The following is a 24391-nucleotide window of genomic DNA, read 5'->3' as shown; positions in this document are numbered from 1 at the left end:
TGATCTTGGTTATTTTCTTTCTTCTGCTGGGTTTGGGTTTGGTTTGTTCTTGTTTCTCTAGTTCCCTGAGGTGTGACCTTAGATAGTCTGTTTGTGCTCTTTCAGACATTTTGATGTAAGCATTTATGGCTTTCCTCTTATCACCACTTTTGTTGTATCCCAGAGGTTTTGACAGGTTGTGTTACTATTGTCATTTAGTTTGAAGAATTTTTCAAATTTCCATCTTGATTTCATTTTTGACCTAATGATCATTCAGGAGAAAGTTATTTAATTTCCATGTATTTGCATGGTTCTGAAGGTTCCTTTTGGAATTGATTTTCCAGTTTTATTCCACTGTCGTCTGAGTGAGTGCTTGATATAATTTCAATTTTCTTAAATTTATTGAGGCTCGTTTTGTGGCCTATCATTTGATCTATCTTGGAGAAAGTTACATGCACTGATGAATAGAATATATATTCTGTGGTTCTTGGGTGGAATGTTCCATTAAGTCCATTTGTTCCAGGGTAGAGTTTAAATCCTGTGTTTCTTTGGTGACTCTGTTCTGATGACCTGTCTAGTGCTGTCAGTGGAATATTGAGCTTCCCCACTATTATTGTGTTGCTATCTCATTTCTTAGGCATATTAGTAATTGTTGTATAATTTGGGAGCTCCAGTGTTAGGTGCATATATATTTGGGATTGTGATATTTTACTGTTGGGCAGGGCTTTTATCATTATGTTATTTCCCTCTTTGTCTTTTTTTAACTGCCATTGCTTTCAAGTTTGTGTTGCCTGATATAAGAATAGCTATTCCTGCTTGCTTTTGGTGTTTGTATGGAATGTCTTTTACCACCCTTTAGCTTAAGTTGATGTGAGTTCTTACATGATAGGTGAGTCTCTTGAAGGCAGCAGATAGCTGGTTGGTGAATTCTCCATTCTGCAATTTTGTATCTTTTAAGTGGAGCATTCAGACATTTACATTCAATGTTAGTATTGAGATATGAGGTACTATTTCATTCAACATGCTATTTGTTGCCTGTATACCTTGTTTGTTTAAATTTTATTTTATAGGTTCTGTGAAATTTATGCTTTAAAGAGGTTCTGTTTTAATGTGTTTCCAGGATTTGTTTCAAGATTTAGTGCTCTATTTAACAGTTCTTGTAGGCCTGACTTGGTAGTGGCAAATTATCTCAGCATTTGTTTGTCTGAAAAAGGGTGTGTCTTTCTTTAATTTATGATGCTTAGGTTTATTGGATACAAAATTCTTGGCTGACAATTGTTTTGTTTAAGGCTGAAGACAGGGTCCCAATCCTTTGTAGCTTGTAGTGTTTCTGCTGAGAAATCTGCTGTTAATCTGATAGGTTTTCCTTTATAGGTTACCTGCTGCTTTGCCTTAAAGCTCCTGATTCTTTTCTTCATCTTAACTTTAGATAACCTGATGACAATGTGCCTGCCTATGTAGTGATCTTTTTGTGACGAATTTCCCAAATGTTCTTTGAGCTTTGTGCAGTTGGATATCTAGGTCTGTAGCAAGGCCCAGGAAGATTTCCTTGATTATTCCCCCAAATATCTTTTCCAAACTTTTGAATTTCTCTTCTTCCTCAGGAACAGCATTTATTGTTAGGTTTGGTCATTAAACATAATCCCAAAATTCTTGGAGGCTTTGTTCACATTTTCTTATTCTTTTCCTTCTTTGTTGGATTCGGTTAATTATAAAACTTTGTCTTCAAGCTCTAAATTTCTTTCTTTGGTTTGTTCAGTTTTATTGCTGAGATTTTCCAGAGCATTTTGCATTTCTATAAGTGTGTCCATTGTTTCCTGAAGTTTTGTTTTTTATTTATGCTATTTCGCTAAAGATTTCTCCCCTCATTTCTTGTATTATTTTTTTGATTTCCTTAAATTTGGCTTCACTCATCTCTGGTACCTCCTTGATTAGCTGAATAACTGACCTTCTGAATTCTTTTTCAGGTACATCAGAGATTTCTTCTTGGTTTGAATCCATTGCTGGTGAGCTAGTGTGATTTTGGTGGCCTGTTAAAGAACTTTGTTTTGCCATATTACCAGAGCTGGTTTTCTGGTTCCTTCTCATTTGGGTAGGCTCTGTCAGAAGGAAGGTTTAGGGCTCAAGTCTGTTGTTCAGATTCTTTTGTCCCCTGGGGTGTTTTCGCCCTTTTCCTATGGATGTGGCTTTTTTTCCTATGGATGTGGCTTTTTTTCCTATGGATGTGGTTTTCGCCCTTTTCCTATGGATGTGGCTTCCCGAGAACTGAGCTATAGTGACAGTTATCTCTCCTGGATCTAGCCACCTAGCAGATCTACCCGGCTCCAGGCTGGCACTGGTAGTTGTCTGCACAGAACCCTGTGATGTGAATCATCTGTGGGTCTCTCAGCTCATGGGTACCAGCATCTCCTCTGTTGGAGGTGGCAGGGGAGTGAAATGGACTCTGTGAAGGTCCTTAATTTTGGTTGTTTAATGTACTATTTTTGTGCTGGTTGGTCTCCTGCTAGGAGGTGATGCTTTCAAGAGAGCATCAGCTGTGTTAGTATGGGGAGGATCTGGTGGTGGCTGGGGCCCTAAACTTCCACGAGTATGTGCCCTTGGTCTCCAGCTACCATGGTGGGTAGGGAAAGGCTATCAGGCTGGGGCAGGGCTAGTTGTGTCTGAGCTCAGACTCGCCTTGAGTGGGTCTTGCTGTGGCTGCTGTGGGGATGGGGGTATGGTTCCCAGGTTAATGGAGTTATGTTCCTAGGAGAATTATGGCTGCCTCTACTGTGTCATGCAGGTTGTCTGGGAAGTGGGGGGAAACTGGCAGTCATAGGCCTTACCCAGCTCCCACACAACCCAAAAGGCCAGTCTCACTCCCACCATGCTTCCTCCAGCAACAGCACTGAGTCTGTTCCCAGGCAGTGGGCAAGCAGGGCTGAGAACTTGTCTCAGACTGCCAGCCTCCCAGCTGCAAAAACAAGTAGGGCTTTCATGCTTCCCTGCCTGTGGGATCTGCCCACTGGATTCATGACCTCCCCCAAAATTCTAGCCAGGAGACTTCTCATTTGGTTGAATTGTTACAAAGTTCAGCTGGAGGTTTCCGTCTCCCTGTGGCCTTTTCCCAGTACCTCTGGTAGCCTATATATCAGCCATATACCCAGAGACTTTGTGCATCTATACACAGGTCATATGGCCCATTCTTTATTCTGTCCTGTGTAAACATGGAGCAGAAGAGGCATTCATGTCTGGTTTCATTAGGAATTTTATATTTTTTCCATATATAATTTTCCCTGGGTAATAGACTTACCATTCCCCAGATCTACATAACCTCTAAGCCTCAGTAAAACTCTAAATTAAACACAATTTGTTTCTATCCTTCCAGTGTTTTTCTCCCCTGAGAAAATGTGGTTGCAGGTGCCCCAAGAACTTTTCCCCAGAAATATACTTGCAGTTTTTCTGAGCCTTAAAAATTTAAACTAGTGTTTCCCAAAGAGTAGTTTCAGATCCGCATCAAAATTACCTGGGAGTGTTGTTATTCTGAAGAGTAACATGGAGTCTTGGGCCTTGAACTCACTCAGTCCCACTATCTGGAGTTGGAGCATCTGTGGTTTAGAAGCTCTCTAGGTGACTATAAGGAACAAAAAACCTTCAAGTCACTGCTTTCAAGTAGACACTAGAGGCCATTTTTGCTAACCCTCAGGTCACCTCTTCTCTGCATAGATGCAGCTACCTCCCACCCATCTTGCTAAAATCAGAGCTTCAAAAATTTTACTGCCTTCCTGCTCAGAGTATGGATCATGGACTAGCATTGTCATTCCTGGGTAACTGTTAAAAATGCCCATCTCGGGCCTCACTTTAGATCTACCAAACCAGAATATGCATTTTAACAAGCTGTCCAGGTGATTCCTCAGCAGGTGAGTATGGGGGAAGTACTAAGCACCAGCACTGTGCCTTCTCTTGCAATACGACAGAGCCCTCCTCCATTCCCATGGCTTGGCTAAGGACACAACTTACACTATGCATAAACCTGCCACTGAGGAAGGAGGCCAGTGGTGGAATCGATTACTGAGTGTCCATTGAGGGCCACAGACAGGATAGTGGGAAGATGTCTGTAATAGTTAATTTAAGCGTCAATTTAGCTAGGTCACATCATCCAGATATTGGATCAAACACTAATCTAGATATTGCTATGAAGCTATTTTTTAGGTGAGATTAACATTTAAATCAAGAGATTTTGAGTAAAGCAGATTATCTTCCTTCCATGATGTAGGTGGGTCTTATTCAATCCACTGAAGTATATTAAGAGAATAACGACTGACCTTTCTTGAGGAAGAGGAAATTGTGCCAGCAGACAGCCTGTGGAGTTGAGCTGCAACATGGACACTTGCCTGCGTCTCCAGCCTTCTGCCCTACCCTGCATATGTTGGACTTACCAGCCTCCACAATGTGTGAGACGATGCCTTAAAATAAATCTCTGTCTCTGTCTCTCTCATATATATAATATCACATATTTATATCTATCTTTATCTATCTATCATCCATCCACCTCTCTGTCTCTATCTAATCTTCTATAGATTCCATTTGTCTGGAGAATCCTAAAATGCTACAAAATGAATGCAAATCTCCTTTACTGCCATGCACTTTTCTCTTCACATTCTTCCATTTTTCCCTCTCACCTACGGAATAAATCCAAAATTCCTTAGAATGATATTCAAGGTCTCATTTTCCACCTACTGCCACATTTCTGTCTCATTAGGCTACTCCATTTCAGACCAGCTTTCATGTCTCTGCTCGTTCCATCTCTCCCTGGCCTCCTCCTGTAATCCTTCTCATCTCTGACGCATCTTCATTATCAAATACAAACACACAAGTGTTTGTTCAATGTTATCAAATGAAATCTTCCCCTTTCCACCAGCCTCTTACCACTATTATACTCTGAAAAACCTCTGAATGATTATTTATAAAATATATTATCATTAAATTAATGTATATCCTATTCTTTCACTAGACTTCAAGTCCCTTGAAGGCAGGAAATATGTTTTATTACCCGTTTGTTTACATGTGTTCCTCTCAGTCTCTATTCAGTAAAATTTACTAAATGAATAAAACATTGTATGTTTGATATATGTTATTTATTTATTAAGTATACTCTAAATACTAAACATGGAGAGAGACTATGTTTGTTTGTTGGTCTATTTACTTTGTAACAGAAAATGTCGTGCTAAGGAGACTAACCCTCTCAGAGATTGCTATTGTATGGAATACCTAAAATAGAATTCCCCTTCCTTTATTCCTTGTGCTGTCTTCCTGCTTTGTTTTTGCTTTTTTTTTTTTTTTGGTAGCGTTTTCCACTATCTGGCATTTCATTTGTGTACAATGTTATTTGTTTATTACTTGTCTTCTTCCTCAAGAATATAGGCTCCATGAGAGTTTGCACTTGTGAATGCTTAATAAATATTTTTGAATGAACTCATTTATATTTGAGCATGAATGCATGGTCAAGTCATGAGTGTCTGTCCATTAAAAATAACAAAAACATCTACATGCTCAAGTAGAAGAAGCTGGATATGAATATTCAACTGTAGAATGGTGAAAAGTCAATCTTACTGATTTTGGTTTTATTCTTGGGTAACATAAGAGGCCGGCCTTGGGTAGAGGTTCTTCAACTTAATTTTTAGTATCAGAGTCCCTTTCTCAAAATCAAATGTTATATAAAAGTATGGCAACCCTGTGGAAGGACTGTCTGCCCAGAGGAAGAGTGACATTTTCTGGCTTGTGCAAAGGCTCCATGTGGACTAGCAGAGGCCCTTCATGGAGCTTTAATACAAAAATCAGATGAAAACGGTATTTATTGCTCTGTTAAAGCAGGGATGAGGAAGCTTGTCCTTTGGGTGTCCACCTTATCATTCCTTGTGGTCCCTAAGGCATCTTTGGGGGAAGTAGCACTTCATGAAATACACTTTGAAAACCACGTGATCCAGTGCCTCTGAGGAAAATTCCAGCTCCAACCATCATTAATCAGGCGGGACTTTCAGCCTAAAACAACTCAGGCCTAGGGAGGTGTAAAGTTTTAATAGAAACTGATGTGGCACTGATTTCATAGAGAAGCAAAACAGAGGCTGATGGCATCTGTAAGCATTTAGATTATAGTGGAACCAGGGGCAATAAGCAGCCTGGATTTTGAGATTAAACCAAGCTGAGAAAACCTCATTGCTTTTTTTTTCTTTTTTAAATGGGAATGAGAATTGCATGATTAATAAAAGAGAGAGAGAAAATGAAGATGTAACATAACCTAATTTTAGTAAAGCACTTAATACAGTATCTAATAAAGTCTTACTTGCAAAATGAATTCAAATTGAATTGGATTTGGACTCTAGCATTCTGTACAGGCTAAAAGCTGAGGGCTGATGACATCAAAACCAGGGAAAGATGCGATGTATCACATTACAGAGGTGTCTCATAGCCCTGCCCCAGGAATCAATGAAACTCTAGTGTTAGTTAACAGCTTCATTAACGATCTACAAGATGAGACAAAAGAGTATCTTAATGAATGTTACTGAAGAAACTGTGGAGAGATGCTGCAAATCCCAGTCTCAACTGAGAGGTTTGCAATGAGAAAATAAATATGTAGAAGCAGCTGAGAACAAACAGCTTAGGCACTAATATTTGGGGAAAAATGCTTTGCAAGAGTTTGAAGAAATGCATTTCTTAAACCTTATAAAATAGTATTCTTGGAGATTTGAATAAAATAAACATTTATGTCAACGATGAAATTAAGGTTATGCCTAACCTATATGCCCAGGGCAATTCTTTCCACCAACAAAACAAATATATAAGTAAATAACCACAGCGCATTATAAAGTAGCAGCTAGACAAAAGTCACTTTTTACCTTCTTCCCTTTTGCTCTTTCTTTTGGCATGTTTGTGGCAGAACTCTGGTATAGAATTGCTACAAAGAACAATAGAAAGGGATTTAGTTAACTGATCAATTTTATTTTAGAAACAGGGTCTCACTCTGTCACCCAGGCTGGAGTGCAGTGGTGTGATCATAGCTCACTGTAACCTCAAACTCCCAAGCTCAAGTCATCCTTCCACCTCAGCTTCCTGAGTAACTGGGTCTACAGATTCACCACCAGGTCCAGATAATAATTAAAAAAAACTTTTTAGATGCAAGGTCGTGCTATGTTTCCCAGGCTGGCCTAGAACTCCTGGCCTCAAGAGATTTTCCTGCCTCAGTCTCCCAAGTGCTGAGATTAAAGGCATGACTCACTGTACCCAGCAGGTTTAACTGGTTTCTGGTTTTGTTCTTAATGGAGATGACATTAGCAGATACAGGCAGATACATAAAGACTTGTGCCTTGCCTCCTTTCCCCTGCCATCCCAGAAGAAGAACTTCAGTGGCTTCTAGATTTTTTTCAGAGGAAGGTGAAAAAAGAGAATAAAGAATTCACATGGTATCAAAGCTGAATGCTTCCTCTCCATTACTGCCCCCTAAACCAGTACTGTATAGAGAAAGAAAGCCAACACGTATTCCATAGTAAAGTCATTAATTTAACCTTTTTTTCTTTTTTTCATTTCTGCGTAACAGGATGCAAAGCAGAGTCCTTAACCTTAGGAAGTGCATGGTCTAGTAGGGAGAGAGCCAAAAACCTAACCTTGAAAGAAACAAGTGTTCACATCTCCATATGAGATGGGGGCATAGGAAAAAACAGAGACATCTTCAATGGAAAATGAAGCATTTCAACCATGACCTGAAAACTCATAAGCACTTCAAAGGCTATCAATCAGACGAGAGAATGATGGGGAGGTGAGTGGCAGTAGGAGCAGGAAACGAGGTCAAAATGGCGAAGGCACCAAATCATGACTAACCTTAAAAGCTATTCAAAAGAATTTAATTTTATTCTGTGTTGGGAACTCATTGGAGAATTTTGCGTCGGAGGATGACATTATGGTAACAGCCTCCTAACCATTTGTTTCTTCTGGCTTTACCCTCCTACAGTCCAGTCTCAGCACAGCCACAAGAGTTATCTTGTTAAAATGTAACCCAGATAATGACATCTGCTCAAAACCTCCAAAGGCTTCCCATATCAGAGAAACAGAAGCCTAGGTACGTGCTATGACTTGCAGAGTTCTACATGATCTGGTTCCCGGTCACTCTCTTACCTCTTCTGGTCCTGCTGTCCCCCTTTTGCCTGTTTCACTTCTTTCCAACCACCAGAAAATGCAAGGCACTGGTCCACCTCCAGGACTTTGTGCCTACTCTTCCTTCTTAGTAATACCTGTCACCCAGATCCTGCATGTTTCACTGCTTAGTCCTCTAAATGTTATCACCCAATGAGTCCGTCTTGCCTGCTGCATAGATAGGGCCAATGTACCGCAGTATTGCAGTGAAGAAACAGGTTACTTAACACAAGAGCAGACAAGCAAAAGGGCAGGAGTTTATTACTCAAATCAGCCCTCCTAATAAACTTAGAAGCTAGGGTTTTCATGAATAATTTGGTGGGCATGGGTCTAGGGAATGGGTGCTGCTGATTGGTTGGGGATGAAATCATAGGGGTATGGAAAACAGTCTTCGTGTGCTGAGCCTGCCTTTGGGTGGGGGCACAGTTATGGATCTAGGTGGTGTCAGTCACTTAATGAATGTTATTGAAGAAACCGTGGAGAGATGCTGCAAATCCTAGTCTGAACTGAGAGGTTTGCAATGAGACATAAATATGTTAGAAAGTAAAAGTCTGAAAAGTATCTCAAAAGACCCATCCTAAGTTCTATTAGGTAGATGCCATCACTTTTAATGGCAAAAAACACAATTATTTGCACACAAACCTAGTATCATGGTGATGTTATCTATATGAGCAACGGGAGAGGACAAAAATCTTAGGATCTCTGGCCATATGATATGACTCTTGATCAGTAAGGGATTATAGAAAAACAAGCTAGGGGACAATGGCTGGTTATCATTTAGCTACATCTATATCTTAGCAGCCTTCAGACCCCTCTCATAATTCTAACTTGCTGTCTTTTATCAGCCTTATAAAGGCAGTTTCAGTTGCCAAACAAGGAGGGATCAGTTTTATGGAGGGACTACTATCATCCTTCCTTTAAAGTTAAACTATAATCTAACTTCCTTCCATGGTTAGCTTGGCCTACCAGCAGGAGTGAACAAAGATAGCGAGACAGTGAGGCTAGAAGCGAGATGAAGTCAGCCATGCTAGACTCCTCTAGCTCTCATAATCTCTGCAAACGTGGTTTCATCAATACCCTCCAAAATGCTACATTTGCAGTGAAACCATCCTATCTAAAATTTCATCTCCCTCCCCCAACCTTCTTATTTCCTCCCCTGTTTTGTCAATTTTGTGAATACATATTATTTTCTTTTCTTTTTCTCTTTTTCTTTTTTTTTTTTAATATAGACAGGGTCTTCCTATGTTGCCCATGCTGCTCTTGACCTCTTGCGCTCAGTAGATCCTCCTACCTCAGCCTCCCAAAGTGCTGGGATTTTAGGCCACTGTGCCCAGCCTCAATTCTAATATACTATATTATTTACTTATATATTTTATTGTCTCCTCCCTCTAGAAAATAAAATCCATGGGGGCAAGAATTTTTGTCTTTGTTCAATTCTACAAGACAATGGCTGGAACAGTTTCTACACATAATAGATCCTTGGTAAATATTTATTGAATAAATGAGTAAATGGATAAACTAAGGAAAGATAAAGGAGACTGCAGAGAGACTTTTCAGGAGGCTATTGTAATTGTTAGGTAGCCTTAAAACAAAAAAAGAATAAAATACCTAGGAATACAACTTACAAGGGATGTGAATGACCTCTTCAAGGAGAACTACAAACCACTGCTCAAGGAAATAAGAGAGGACAAAAACAAATGAAAAACATTCCATGCTTATGGATAGAAAGAATCAACATCGTGAAAATGTCCATACTGCCCAAAGTAATCTATAGATTCAATGCTATCCCCATCAAACTACCATTGACTTTCATCACAGAATTGGAAAAAACTACTTTAAATTTCATATGGAACCAAAAAAGAGCCCACATAGCCAACACAATCCTAAGCAAAAAGAACAAAGATGAAGACATCATGCCACCTGACTTCAAACTATACCACAAGGCAACAGTAACTAAACAGCATGGTATTGGTACCAAAACAGATATATAGACCAGTGGAACAGAACAGAGGTCTCAGAAATAACACCACACATCTACAACCATTTGACACACCTGACAAAAACAAGCAACGGGGAAAGGATTCCCAATTTAATAAATGATGCTAGGAAAACTGGCTAGCCATATGCAGGAAGCCGAATCTGGATTCCTTCCTTACACCTTATACAAAAATTAACCCAAGATGGATTAAACACTTAAACATAAGACCTAAAACCATAAAAACCCTAGAAGAAAATCTAGGCAACATCATTCAGGACAGAGGCATGGGCAAAGGCTTCATGACAAAAACACTGAAAGCAATGGCAACAAAAGCCATAATTGATAAATGGAATCTATAAGCTAAAGAGCTTCTGCACAGCAAAAGAATATACCATCAGAGTAAACAGGCAACCTACAGAATGGGAGAAAATTTTTGTAATCTATCCATCTGACAAAGGGCTAATATCCAGAATCCACAAAGAGCTTAAACACATTTACAAGAAAAAAACAACAACCCCATCAAAAAGTTAGAATGGCATTCATTAAAAGTCAGGAAACAGCAGATATTGGAGAGGATGTGAAGAAATAGGAACACTTTTACATTGTTAGTGGGAGTGTAAATTAATTCAACCATTGTGGAAGACAGTGTGGCGATTCCTCAAAGATCTATAACTAGAAATACCATTTGACCCAGCAATCCCATTACTGGGTATATACTCAAAGGATTATAAATCATTCTGTTATAAAGATACATGCACATATATGTTTATTGCAGCACTGCTCACAATAGTAAAGACTTGCAACCAACTCAAATGCCCATCAATGGTAGCCTGGATAAAGAAAATGTGGCCTGCACAGCCTGCAGAACTGTGAGCCAATTAAACCTCTTTTCCTTATTAAAAAAAAAAAAAAAAAAAAGGCACATATACACCATGGAATACTATGCAGCCAAAAAAAAAGGATGAGCTCATGTCCTTTGAAGGAACATGGATAAAGCTGGAAACCAACATTCTCAAGAAACAAACACAAGAACAGAAAACCAAACACTGCATGTTTTCACTCATAGGTGGGAGTTGAACAATGAAAACTCACTAATGTAGATGACGGATTGATGGGTGCAGTAAACCACCATGGCACATGTTTATCTGTGTAACAAATCTGCACATTCTGCACATATATCCCACAATTTATAGTATAATAACAAAAAAAATCTTTTTGAGGAGCAAATGACACGCTTCCAATATTTCTTATATTTTATGAACAATTAAACTTTTATCGTTAAGGTATACATTTTCTCTCTGTTTAATTTTGAGATTTACAAAATTAATTTTTTTAAATCCCAGCCCTCCTTAAAAATATCATTTCATATAACTAATAAGGAAAAATAGATATGAGAGAATTTTCACATCATTTTATTTAAAAAAAAAAAAAAAGTGGAAATGGGTACCAGAGACACGTAGAATGTAGAATCAATAGAAACTGAATTACAGTGAGATTAAGAAGCTAGGAAATATTCAGGAAGAATGATTCCCACGTTTCTGGCCAAGGCAGCCAGGAGCATGATAATGACATTTGCCCAGATAGGAAACACGGTAGAACAGAAAAGAAAGAGAGAAGATGATAGATTCAGATTTTGATATGTTGAGTTTTAAGTGTCTGATGGAAATTTGGCTGGATATAAAAGTTGTCTGTTGGATATTCATGTTTTAGAAAGAGAATGGTAAGGGCTGATTTTTGGGGTTTTTTCCAGAATCTTCTCTATGCAGCTGAAGCTCCAAACAAAGCTACTCTGGCTCCCTGCAGCCAGCTCTGAGTTGCAAAAAGTAGCAAAGACACTCAAAGCACCAGTAAAGGAAAAACTGTTTTTCTATACTCACAACACTTCAGACTCCAAATGTGTGGGCTTTCCATACCAACCAATTCTCTAATTTTCTCAATGTCCTACAGTTTAACTCAACTCTGACACTAATTACCTGGAGTTGGTGCAGACTTCACAGATTAAGGGCTCAGTCCCACAAGACTGTCCTCCACTTGAGAAATCAATTACAAGCCCCAGGTTGTCACCTGTACTTCTGACCAATTGGCTATAAATCAGGGATTCCTATAATCCTTTCTCATGTTGAGTAATTTGCTATAACTGCTCACAAACATCAGGGAAATATTTATTTAATTTTACTGGTTTATTGTTAAAATAAAAAACCCTAGACAAATTTAATTTAACAGAGTTTAATTGAGCAAAGAATGATTCATGAATCAGGCAGCCCCCAAACCAGAAAAGGTTCAGAGGCTCCAGCAGCACACATGATAGAAGATTTATAGACAGAAAAAGGAAAGTGACATACACAAAATGGAAGTGAGTTACAGAAACAGCCAGATTGGCTAGAGCTCAGTGTTTGCATTATTTGAACCTGGTTTGGAGAGTTGGCCACCTCTGATTTGCCAAAACTCAGTCATTGGCACAAGAGTGGAGTACAGTTAGTTTACACATCCAGTTAGGTTACAATTTACTAAGTACAGAGAAAAATTTAGGCTGAACTTAAAATACGTGAGGCAGCTTTAGGCTAAAGCTTTCATGTCTCTGCTTGTTCCATCTCTCCTTAGCCTCCTTCTGAAATCTTTCTTATCTCTGACCCATCTTCACTTAGCAAATACAAACACACAAGTGTTAGTTGAATGTTATCGAATAAAATCTTCCCCTTCCCACCAGACTCTTACCATCATTATGCTCGGAAAGACCACTGAATATTTATGAAATATATTTTCATTAGATTAATGTATATCCTATTCTTTCACTAGACTTCAAGTCCCTTGAAGGCAGGAAATAATGTTTTATTACACATTTTTTTTGTTTACATGTATTCCTCTCAGTATCTATTTAGTAAAATTTATTAAATGAGTTAAATATTGTTGTATGTTAGATATATTTTTTATTGACTTATTTAGTATATTCTAAGTACTAAACATGGTAGGGGACTATGTTTGTTTGTGTGTTTGTTTACTTTGTAACAGAAAATGTGGCAATAAGAAGGCTAACGCTCTCAGAGATTGCTATTGTATGGAATACCTAAAATAGAATTTCTCTTCCTTTATTCCTTGTGCTGTCTTCCTGCTTTGTTTTTCTTTGTAGCATTTTCCACTATCTGGCATTTCATTTATGTACAATGTCATTTATCAATTGACTTCTTCCTTGAGAAGTGGGCTTGTTAATGCTTAATAAATATTTTTGAATGAACTAATTTATATTTGAGCATGAATGCATGGTCAAGTCCGGAGTGTCTGTCCACTAAAAATAACAAAAATATTTACATACTGAAGTGGAATATGAATATTTAACTGTAGAATGGTGAATAGTCAATCTTACTGATTTTGTTTTTTTTCTTAGGTAACATGAGGCTGGACTTGGGTAGAGGTTTTTCAACTTCATTTGTAGTATCAGAGTCCCTTTCTCAAAATCAAATGTTATATAAAACCATGGCAACCCTGTTGAAAGACTGTCTGCCCAAAGGAAGAGTGACTTTTCTGGCTTGCACAAAGGCTCCATGTGCACTAGCAGTGGCCCTTAAAGCACTCACTTTAACATCATAAAGGATACGGCAAATACAGACAAACAGTTAAGTGACAGGGTACATAGGCAATGGGTATGGGGGAGGAGTGCGGAGCTTCCACGCCTTCTTGAGGCATGCCACTCTCCCAGGACCTCAGTGTGTTTACCCACCTGGAAGTTCTCCAAACCCCACTGCTTAGGGTTTTTATGGAAGGTCCTTATGTAGTTGATTAAATCATTGGTCATTAATGATTTACCTCAATCCCCAGATTTTTCCCCCTCCCTGGAGGCTGGAAAATGGGACTGGAAGTTTGAACCCTCTAATCACACAGTTGGTTCCTCTGGCAACTGGTCCCCATCCTCCAAGTGTCACCTCATTATCATAAACTCAGATGTGGTTGGAAAGCACGTATCATAAATAACAAAGAATGCTGCCCTCACCCCTATCCCTCAGGAAATTCCAAGGGGAGACTAAACATATACTTATTATTACATCACCACCAGACAAGAGGCCCAAGTGGTGAAGGGGAATGAAAGATGAGAAGGCCAAGCATGTGAATATGTGCAAGAGCTGTGGCTTACCCCCATTCATTCATTCAACGAGCTGAGAGGAGGCAATTCGGAGAAGCTTTGCTGTATCTTTGGCACACAGGTAGCCAGTGGAGAAGCCCAGATGATTGATACCCACTTCCTGCCCTGGGAACTTAACAGTCTGGTCATGGGACTCTTGATTTCCTTCATTTTGACATACAATAAGGTAAAGGAAACTTGGGCCTTCTGATTGAGATAAATTTCTAGACAGAGACATTTCTGAGGATATAGTTTTAATATTATGAAGAGAACTGATAAATGCTAACATCATCCTCTGAACGGATAAGGTTGATAAATGCCATCTTAAAACATGACTAGGAGACCAGAATATGCTACTAAAGCTGTCCTCACAGGATTAACAAGAATTCTGAACAGAAATATAGTTAATTAAGCGTTTATCAGGCTACACTTTGGCCTGCGTCCTTGTAATCAAAAGTCATGGAGCATCAGAAACTACTTGCATCCCCATTGTTTCTGTAGACAGGATTGCTGATGTTAGAATGACAGGCTTTTTAAAAAAATTGTTTAAGATATGTTTCAGATTCTGAGTTTCAGCTGATGACAACCAGTTTGAAGAACCCCAAAAGAAAAACCAAACTGCATGAGAATTTAGTTTCTTCATCTCCCTACCTCAAGACTTCACCCTATGCTCTTTGACCAATAACCATCTCCCCACTTTGGTCCTCTCCAAAACCCTTGAAAACCCTAACCCCAAACTCCTCAGGAAGGTGGATTTAAGGTTTCCTCTCATCTCCTCATTCAATGGCCCTTCAATTAAACCTCTTTCTCTGCTGCAGCCTGGTATCTCAGCGTATTGACTTGCTGCATGCATCCATAACAGACCTTTTACTGTTAACTACCCAAAATATACCTCCTTGGCATGAGGACTATTTTGAGCTGGTTATTTAGAGAAACTGCAGACACACACACGAGAAGGTTGAAATGAAGAGTAAAAGTTACCCTAGGGTAAGAAATTTACAATCTATTAAGGAAATCTCCATTTGTAAGGGTGTTTCCCTTTCTCCACCAGGAAGAGAAGGATAACTAAATCACTAGGAATTCCCATCAATGGAAAAAGCATCAGTTTAAATCTGCATAATAAACCTTACTCTTGTTTACAGTGTTTTTTCCTGGCCACTTCCCTATAACTAGGACATTCCCCCAAACTCTTCTTTGTTTCAAGGGATGATCATATTTAAGCCTGAAATTTAATACAATTCTTTGAGATCTAATCTTTATAGTTACTCTTTGAGAATTTATTCTTTGAGATTTGCCTGTATATCTCCCATGTATATAGAATATACATGTTATTAAACTTCTGTTTATTTTTCTCTCATTAATCTGTCTTTTGTAACAGAGTCTTGACTAAGAATTTGTGAGGGCAGAGAGAAAATTACTTTCCTCTCTGTTACAGAGTCAATTAAAAATGGGTTGAACAAACTAAGAAGCATGCTCTTACCAGGAGTCACACATACACACACACACGCACGCAAACATACACATACACAGAGTCACATGTCAATTAACAACAGGGATATGTTCTGAGAAACGCATCATTAGGTGATGTTATCATTGTGTGAACATCAGAGTGTACTTACACAAACCTAAATTGTATAGCCTACTTGTTACATAGCTCGGCTATATGGTATAGCCTATTGCTCCTAGGCTACAGACCTGTATTACATGTTACTGCACTGAATATAGGCAATCATAAATAATGGTATTTGTGTATCTAAACATAGAAATGGTATAGTAAAAACACAGCATGGTATAAAAGATATAAAATGGTATACCTGTACAGGGCACTTTCCATGAATAAAGCTTGCAGGATCGGAAGTTGTTTTGGGTGAGTCAATGAGTAAGTGGTGAGTGAAGATTAAGGCCTAGAACTTTACTGTATACTCCTACAGACTCTAAACATTGTACACTTAGGCTACACTCTATTAAAAATATTTTTTCTTCAATAATAAATTAACTGTAGCTTACCGTAACTTTGTTACTTTATAAATGTCTTAATTTTATTATTTTTTTTACTTTTTAAATAACACTTAAAATATAAACCCACTGTATAGCTGTTCAAAACTATTTTCTTTCTTTATATCCTTATTCTATAAGCTTTTTTCTGTTTTTAATTTTTTTTTAACTTTTCAACTCTTTTGTTAAAAACTAGTACAGAAACACACACATTAGCCTAGGTCTACACAAGGTCAGGATCATCTAGGTGTCACCAAACAATAGAATTTTCCAGCTCCATTATCTTCTTGTGGAACCACCATTCTATATGCAGTCTTTAACCAAAATGTCATTATATGTTGCATGACAGTACATTTACATTATAGCCATTGAGTTAAGGAGTTTCATTATGAAGGCTCGTGAAATACTATACACCTTTGAACAATTCAAGGCTATCTTGACACTATAGTTCCAGTCAAAGACATAGCCGCTAATTTACACAATACAGTGCTTTCCAATCAGAGAATTATTAAGTGGAGTGAATTTATATTATGTGCAATGTTTGTGTTACAAAACACCAGGGGTTTGGTCTGCTGCTGGCTGCACAGAAAGCCAATTACTGAGACAAGCATTGTCAAGGAAAAAGGCTTTCATTGGGTGCTTCAGCCAAGGAGATGGGAGCTCAGCCTCAAATCCATCTGCATTTCCCTGACTAACTAAAACCGGGGGTCTATATAGCAGCCAGGAACAGTAACAACAGGTAAGAAAACAGGAACTTGGGAGGAGCAAGGAAGCAATGATGGTGAATGAGAGGTCCAGCAACTGGTGCAGTGGTCTAGTTTCAGTTCTTTGATAGTTTATGTGAGAGGCCTAAACGTCATTTCCTCAGGAAGGAACTCAGATAAAACAAAAACAGGTTTCAAGCTTTTTAAGACCTTAAGGGTCAATTTCTATGTTTATCCAAAAACGACTGTCTATGGGACTGTTGAGCCCATTTCATTTGGATAAATGCCACTTTTCTTTGCATTCTTACAAAGTGGGAAGAGATTCCATCTTCTATGACTTTCCATTGTGTTGTGTATTATCTCTGTGTTACACTCTCTCATGTTCAGGCTTGATTTTGCCCTAAAAGTTTTTATGTGTCTTTACTTCATTTGTACATGCAACTTGAAAGCAAGATACACCGCAGTCCTAGAAAGTTGTTTGCCTAGAAACTGACCACCTGACTTCTACCATCTTCAAAAGACCCTCTCCCTTTCCCTACCCATCCTTCTTCTCTTGCTTCATTACATTACATATTTTATATATAAATGGTATTTATTTCAACTTGTTTTTTAGTTATAGTAACTTGTCTATATATATTGCCCAATCGATAATATTTTTATACCTGAGAATATTGTTTGGACATTTTGGGTTGGGTGGAAGGTATCACAATTTTTTTTCCAGTTAATATTAATGGGAAATGGTTCTTATTTAATAGTTGTTCACTTAGTAACAGAGTTTTCAGAAACAAATTTTTAAATGAGAGATAGGGGTTTTTGGTTTATCCTTTTAGTGTTTCCTTTTTGCAAATATAAGCAAATAACTACTTCTAATTAAATAAAATTATATCAACAACCTCATCTTTTTTTTTTTTTTTTTTTTTGGTTTTTGGGTTTTCTTAAGTTGAAAATTACCTCTTGATTCCTCCTCATAATGCTCCTTTTGTAGGTACTGTTAGATTTCACTTGAAAACTCCTGCTCATCTGCCCCAGAGGTTCTACCTCTTTAAATCGTTTTTCCTTTGCTGGGGGGATGGAAGCAGCAGGGCAGCAATAACAGGGCTAAACATGCTCCTCTGGATTGTCAGCAGATTCAATTTTCTCTGTCCAGCCCCCAGCTAAGCTGAGTGACAGAAAAGCCATGCCAAGACAGGAGCCCAGACTCTCAAATGCTTGAGCATTTAATGACTGACAGCGGGAGTCCAGTTGTGTGAAGGGAAGCGGCACACAGAGGAAGCAGGGGTGTGGAGAAAGAGGGAGACGGTTCTGCAGTGCAGCAGGAAAGTGGTGAGGAGAAGCATTTGGAAGAGGATACACATGGATACACCACACATGTGCACACACACACACAGAGCACACAAGAAATTAATTAATGCATGGTGCTCACAATTATTTGCTAGGGCAGAATCTTAGTGTCAGGTTTGCACCAAGGCCCATGAGACAAAGTGAAACTAAATCCTAATCTGCCTTATTTCTGGGATATACTTTTAAAGATATTTTCCCTTTCATTGGGGAAGTCACTCTAGTCATAAACCCATTAAAAAAAGGAGGGGGTGCACTTATTCAAACCTCAAAATGGAGCATAATAGCTCACATGTAGTATTCGTTTTACAAACAAGCTTTGTTTTATATGAAATATACTTATTCAAATAGGTCTCAGAGAAGAGCTATGACATTCTTTCAAACTTGATAAGTGGTAAAGTGAAGGTTAAACAGGCTTTCTTTAGGATTCAGAGATGACAGTCAAACAGAATAACAAAACACAGACCAGTGTTACTAAAGGACATATTCTCCCACAGCTCGTCCTACCAAGAAATTAAAGGCATAGAAACAAATTCTGTAATAGAGACATAAAAATCCAGAAATCTGCATTATCATTGACGTAATTAAGGCTACTTATACCTGATTAAAATGTAACAGAAGGGCTTGTCAATAATATAAATGTTTCTCAATCCTTAAAGACAGCTAATGAGAATTTCTATCTGTTCCAGCTTTGTATTATAAAAAATTTTGAACATACAAATGATTGAAAGAATTAGGGTAATTAAGATCCATTTACCCACTACCTACATTCAACAATTCTTCATATTCTTCTACACTTGCTTTGCCTGGAAATAAATATGTAGATGTACAGATGATTCCAACTTAAAATGGTTCAGCTTACAAAATTTTTTTACTTTATGATGGTGCAAAAGTGATATGGATTCAACAGCCTCCTCAACTGACAATGGTGTTGAGTCTAGACAAACCCAACATAAACTGAAAATATCCTAAATTGAAAATGAACTTTCAACTTAGAATATTTTCAACTACTGATGGAATTATCTGAACGTAACCCCACTTTTAAGCCAGGGAGCACCTATATGTAGTCTCTTTTTTGCTAAGCCATTATAAATTAAGTTGCAGATAACATAACACTTTATCCCTAGATACTTCAGCAAGCATCTCTAAAAAAAAAAAAGAAAGAAAGAAAGAAAAAGGAGTACTCCTATAATTCTGCCCAATTATACAATCATTCCTTTAAAAATATACAATAATTTTATCATAATATGTATCATCCATTGCATATTTGATCTCCCTTGGGAACCAAAATGTCTTTTAAAACTGTTTATTCTTTCTTCTTTTTTAACAAGGGTATTATCAAAATTCTCATATTGCATCTGTTCTGTCCCTTTAGTCTGTTTATTTTAAAATAGTTCACTCACCTTTATGTTTTTCTCATGACATTGACCTTTCAAAAGATCTAATCATCTTTTTGGTACAATATTTCACATTCTAGATTTGACTTACTGTTTGCTTATAGCTTTAACTAATTTCTCCAGATCCTTTATTTACTGTAAACTGGAAGTTAGAGCTAAATGCTTGATTAGGTTAAGGTTGAATATTTGAGTCAAGAACACTTATAAGGGATGTTGGATGCTCATACTGAATAGCCATGAAGACACCTAAGGTTAGGCTGTCCCAATAGTCAGGGTATATGTTTATTACCCTTGCCACAGCTCCTAATTATACAAGTATGTCCTCCCTTTGCAATTAGCAATTAACCTGTGTCTTGATCCTTTGGAAATATTTGAATATCACATACACCAAAAACTTTTCACTCAATAGGTTTCATAACCACTTATGATGCTTGTTTAAATCAAGAATTTCATTGGAGGCTGAAAAATGGTGATTTTCTAATGCCATCATTTTTCTACATTTATTTGTCCATGTGTGATGTAGGGATAGTGTTCAATTTTGGTTGCTGTTGATGTTTTGATTAAAAAAATAGGTTTTTCTCAACAGTAAGGGATGAACTATAGTTCTAAAAACATAAATTCTTGATTTTGTCACATTTTACTTTTTATTTTTAAATTTTTATTTATTATTTACTTATTTTAGATTCAGGAGGTATACATACAGGTTTGATACAGGAGCATATTGCATGATGCTGAGGTTGGACTTGTAATGACCTCATTGCCCAAATAGTCAACATAGTACCCAGTGGGTAGCTTTTCAACCCCTGGACCCCTTCCTCTACTACTTTTAAAATCCCAGTGTCTATTGCTTCTTATCTTTGTGTCTGTGTATACCCAGTGTTTAGCTCCCACTTAAAAGTGAGAACCCATGGTACTTGGTTTACTGTTTCTGCATCAATTCACATAGGATAATGGCCTCCAGCTGCATCGTGTTGCTGCAAAGGATATATTTCATTCTATTTTAGAGCTATGCAGTATTCCATGGTTACATGTACATTTTATTTATTGAATCTACATTGATGGGTGTCCGTGTTGATTCTGTGTCATTGCTATTGTGAATAGTGCTGTGATAAACATAAAAGTGCAGGTGTCTGTTTGGTAGAACGATTTATTTTCCTTTCGGTATTTACGAAGTAATAGGATTGCTGGGTCCAACCTGCTTTTCATAGGGGCTGAACTAATTTGCATTCCCACCAGCAGTGTATAAGCATTCCCTTTCCTCTGCAACCTCACTCATATCTGCTACTTTTTGACTTTTTATTAATAGCCATTCTGAGTGGTGTGAGATGGCATCTAATGGTGGTTTCGATATGTATCTCTCTAGTGATTAGAATGCTGAACATTTTTTCATATGTGTGTGTTGGCTACATATATGTCTTCTTTTGAGACATGTCTGTTCATATCCTTTCCCCAATTTTTAATGGGGTCATTTAATTCTGGTTTATTTATTTAAGTTCCTTACAGCTTTTGAAGATGAATCTTTTGTCAGATCAGAGTTTGCAAATATTTTCTCTCATTCTGTAGGTTGTTGGTTTACTCTGTTGATAGGTTCTTTTGTTGCATAGAAACTCCCTAGTTTAATCAGGTCCCAATTGTCAATTTTTTGTTTTGGTTACATTTGCTTTTGAGGACTTCGTCATAAATTCTTTGCCTGGGCCAATGTAGAGAAGAGTATTTCCTAAGTTTTGTCCTAGAATGTTTATAGTTTGAAATCTTACATTTAAGTCTTTAATCCATCTTGAGTTAATTTTTGTATGTGGTCAGAGATAGGGGTCCATCTTCATTCTTCTTCATATGATTAGCCAGTTTTCCCAGCATCATTTATTGAAGAGTGTGTCTTTCCCCCATTGTTTATTTTTGTTGACTTTATTAAAGATCAGTTGATTGCAGGTGTATGGCTTTATTTCAGTAGTCACTATTCTGTTCCATTGGTTTCTCTATTTTTGAAATGGTACCATGCTGTTTTGGTTACTGTAGACTTGTAATATAGTTGGAAGTCAGATATTGTGATGCTTCTGGCTTTGTTCTTTTTGCTTAAGATTGCTTTGGCTATTTTTTCAGTTCCATATGAATTTTAAAATGGTTTTTGCTGATTCTGTGAAAAATGACGTTGATCATTTGATAGGAATAGCATTGAGTCCGTAGATTGCCGTAGGCAGTATGAGCATTTTAATGATATTGATTCTTCCAATCCATGCACATGGAATGCTTTTCCATTTGTTTGCATTGTCTATGATTTCTTTCAGCAGTGGTTTGTATTTCTCCTTATAGAGCTATTTCACCTCCCTGGTTAGATGTATTCCTGGCTACCTTTAGGATTTTTTTGTTCAAGTCGACCTTGGATAGTCTGATGACTATTGCTCTGGAAATGATCATCTTGTATAGCACCTTGTAGGAGTTCTCCGGATTTCTTTTATCTGCATGTTGACCTCTCTAGCAAGATTAAGAAAATTTTCTAAATTATATCCTCAAATATGTTTTCCAATTTGCTTACTTTCTCTTCTCTCTCAGGAATAACAACCCTGTGATGGGAGACAGCCTAATTCTAGCACCAGCACCAACTGCTGAGGCACTCTCCACACTCACTACTCCATTCTGGATATGGGAACCCTTTCCTTTATTCCAGAGCAAGCACTTCAATCTCTAACATGAAGCTAAAATGCCTGCTGTGATAGCCTGCCAGGTCACCAAACAATGTCAGGCTTTGCATGAGCCTGTATTTAAAATGATGTTCTCCTCTCAGCGAGGGGAGAAAAGTGCCTGCAGCTTTTCCCAGTGTCCTACCCTCTCTCCTTCTTTCAGTCTCTCCTAAGTTAGCTGTAGGGCTTGAAACAGAGTGCTTGTCCTTTTTCTGGGATACATGAGTCCCTAGGACAAAGATGAGTCCCATAAGGAGACTGCCTCTCTCGTGTACTGGGGCTTTACTCACATATATCAGCTGAATGCTATCACTGGGGCTGCTTGATCACCTTCTCCTCTCAGGGCTCTGGGTTGTCCTCTGCTATTCCAGTGAATTGCCAGAGAAATAGCAGAAGTTATTGAGATGTTTGGGCTCAGACACCAATGCATAACTGTGGTGTTTGGGCATACTGAGTACTTTGAATCAAAGGACATTAAAAAGGCCTCAGAAGGAAACTGCCTTCCTTTTTCCTGCTCCCCTTTCTCCACCAAGGCAGGTCATAGAAACTAAAGTTTCTTTCCCCCAATGTGGGCCATAGAAGCTAGAACCCATCTCCCCGGAAACTAGACATAAATCGTATAGATAATACTCTAACCTTTCCCTACCGTTCTGTATAGGAGCTGGCCACAAAGACATCCTGTGACCTATATTGTCTGATAATAGGGCATATGACCATTTCAGAAGAGGCCCTGGCTTTTGCATGGGAATAAGGGATGCCACAGAGAGACCAAGAAGTATCTGAACAGGAAGACCTTGCTTTCGTATCCTGTCCTGGCCTACTATCATTAGGTCATACTCTTTTTGTTCAATCACATTTCACTACAGCTGTCATTCCACATTGAAACTAAGCATAAAAATGGACAGTTTTCCTGGGTATTTGGGTCTTCGTTTCTGAAGGCTTTTGTGTCATGTGAAACTGTGTTTAAATAAAGTGGTTATGCTTTTCTCTTGTTAATCTGTGTTTCTTTTATAGGAGTGTCACTTGTAACCCTTATGGTAGGTGAAGAAAGATATCACACCTTCCACCCCTTTAGATATCTTTTTTTATTTCCCCATTCTGCTCTACCACCTCTGCTGGCACTCGCTCCCAGACACCTGCATTCCCTTTCCCCAGTATACAAACTGGCCAACTCTAAGAGTTATCTGGACTAAATTGCAGGACACTCAGTATGCTCAAGCTACCAAATTGGTCCATGAATCATCTTTGTATGCGCAGGTTGTTCTTAGTTGATGGCAGCTGTGCACTGCTAATGGCCTCCCAAGCATCAGAGCTGCTTTAGTGTAGCAATTATTTGCATTAATCAAAGGCTTCAAGCAAATCTCCCACTTTTGGCTGAATAGTAAAAGTATATATTCATGCTGTGCCCAAATGAGGGATTTCACAGAAAAAGGGATATTTTGGGCACATGTTGCTACTATGGAATTCAGTTTCTAACCAATCTCTCCTTCATAGAAGGTCAATTTTGCTGGAGGTTATTATCTGTATACAAGCTTACTTAACAAATGAGAATGTGGTGGTTTAAGTGCACAGAACACTCGCTAATTAATCAATATTCGAATGGGCTGAATACGACTATTATATCCATTCCAACTCTAGAGGGCTCTCTAAGTGTGGAAATGAGAGCTAATCAGCATAGACACACACCTGTTTGAATAGTTCCAGGTGGGATTTAAATGACTCATGCTCAGCCTTGCATCTGGAGGTGATGCTGTGAACAGTGGCATGAAACCCAGAGAAGTGAAGCTACTTTCATCCTGACAGTGTGGATGGTATTGTGTCCATTTTCCAGAGGCTCCATGGTTCCCAAATAGGGCTTCTGAGAGAACACTGCCAGTGTGGCTATGTGAGTCCTCTCTGTCATCCTCAGTGGAGAGAAGACATTGAAATATACCTCAGCACACCAGAACAGACTTGAAAATCTGAAAGACACTACAAAAGAGGCCTTTGAAAACTAAAGAAGACTCCCGTCAAGCCTGCTCAATTTCTCTGAGGTCAAACTA

At 38.3% G+C, this 24391-nt stretch overlaps 1 long non-coding RNA gene across 1 annotated transcript; it reads left to right on the top strand.

Annotated features, from left to right (window-relative positions):
- The first annotated feature begins 4064 nt into the window (after nt 1-4064).
- On the top strand, nt 4065-21477 carry LOC116565182. Its single transcript, XR_004275298.1, has 3 exons — nt 4065-4075; nt 8480-8486; nt 21383-21477. It is a non-coding gene; the product is annotated as an uncharacterized LOC116565182 (long non-coding RNA).
- The last annotated feature ends 2914 nt before the right edge of the window (nt 21478-24391 follow it).

Source organism: Sapajus apella, unplaced genomic scaffold (assembly GCF_009761245.1).
Source record: "Sapajus apella isolate SASKATOON/1434 unplaced genomic scaffold, GSC_monkey_1.0 scaffold2, whole genome shotgun sequence".
Lineage (NCBI taxonomy): Eukaryota > Metazoa > Chordata > Mammalia > Primates > Cebidae > Sapajus > Sapajus apella.
This window is presented reverse-complemented; position numbering and strand designations above follow the sequence as displayed.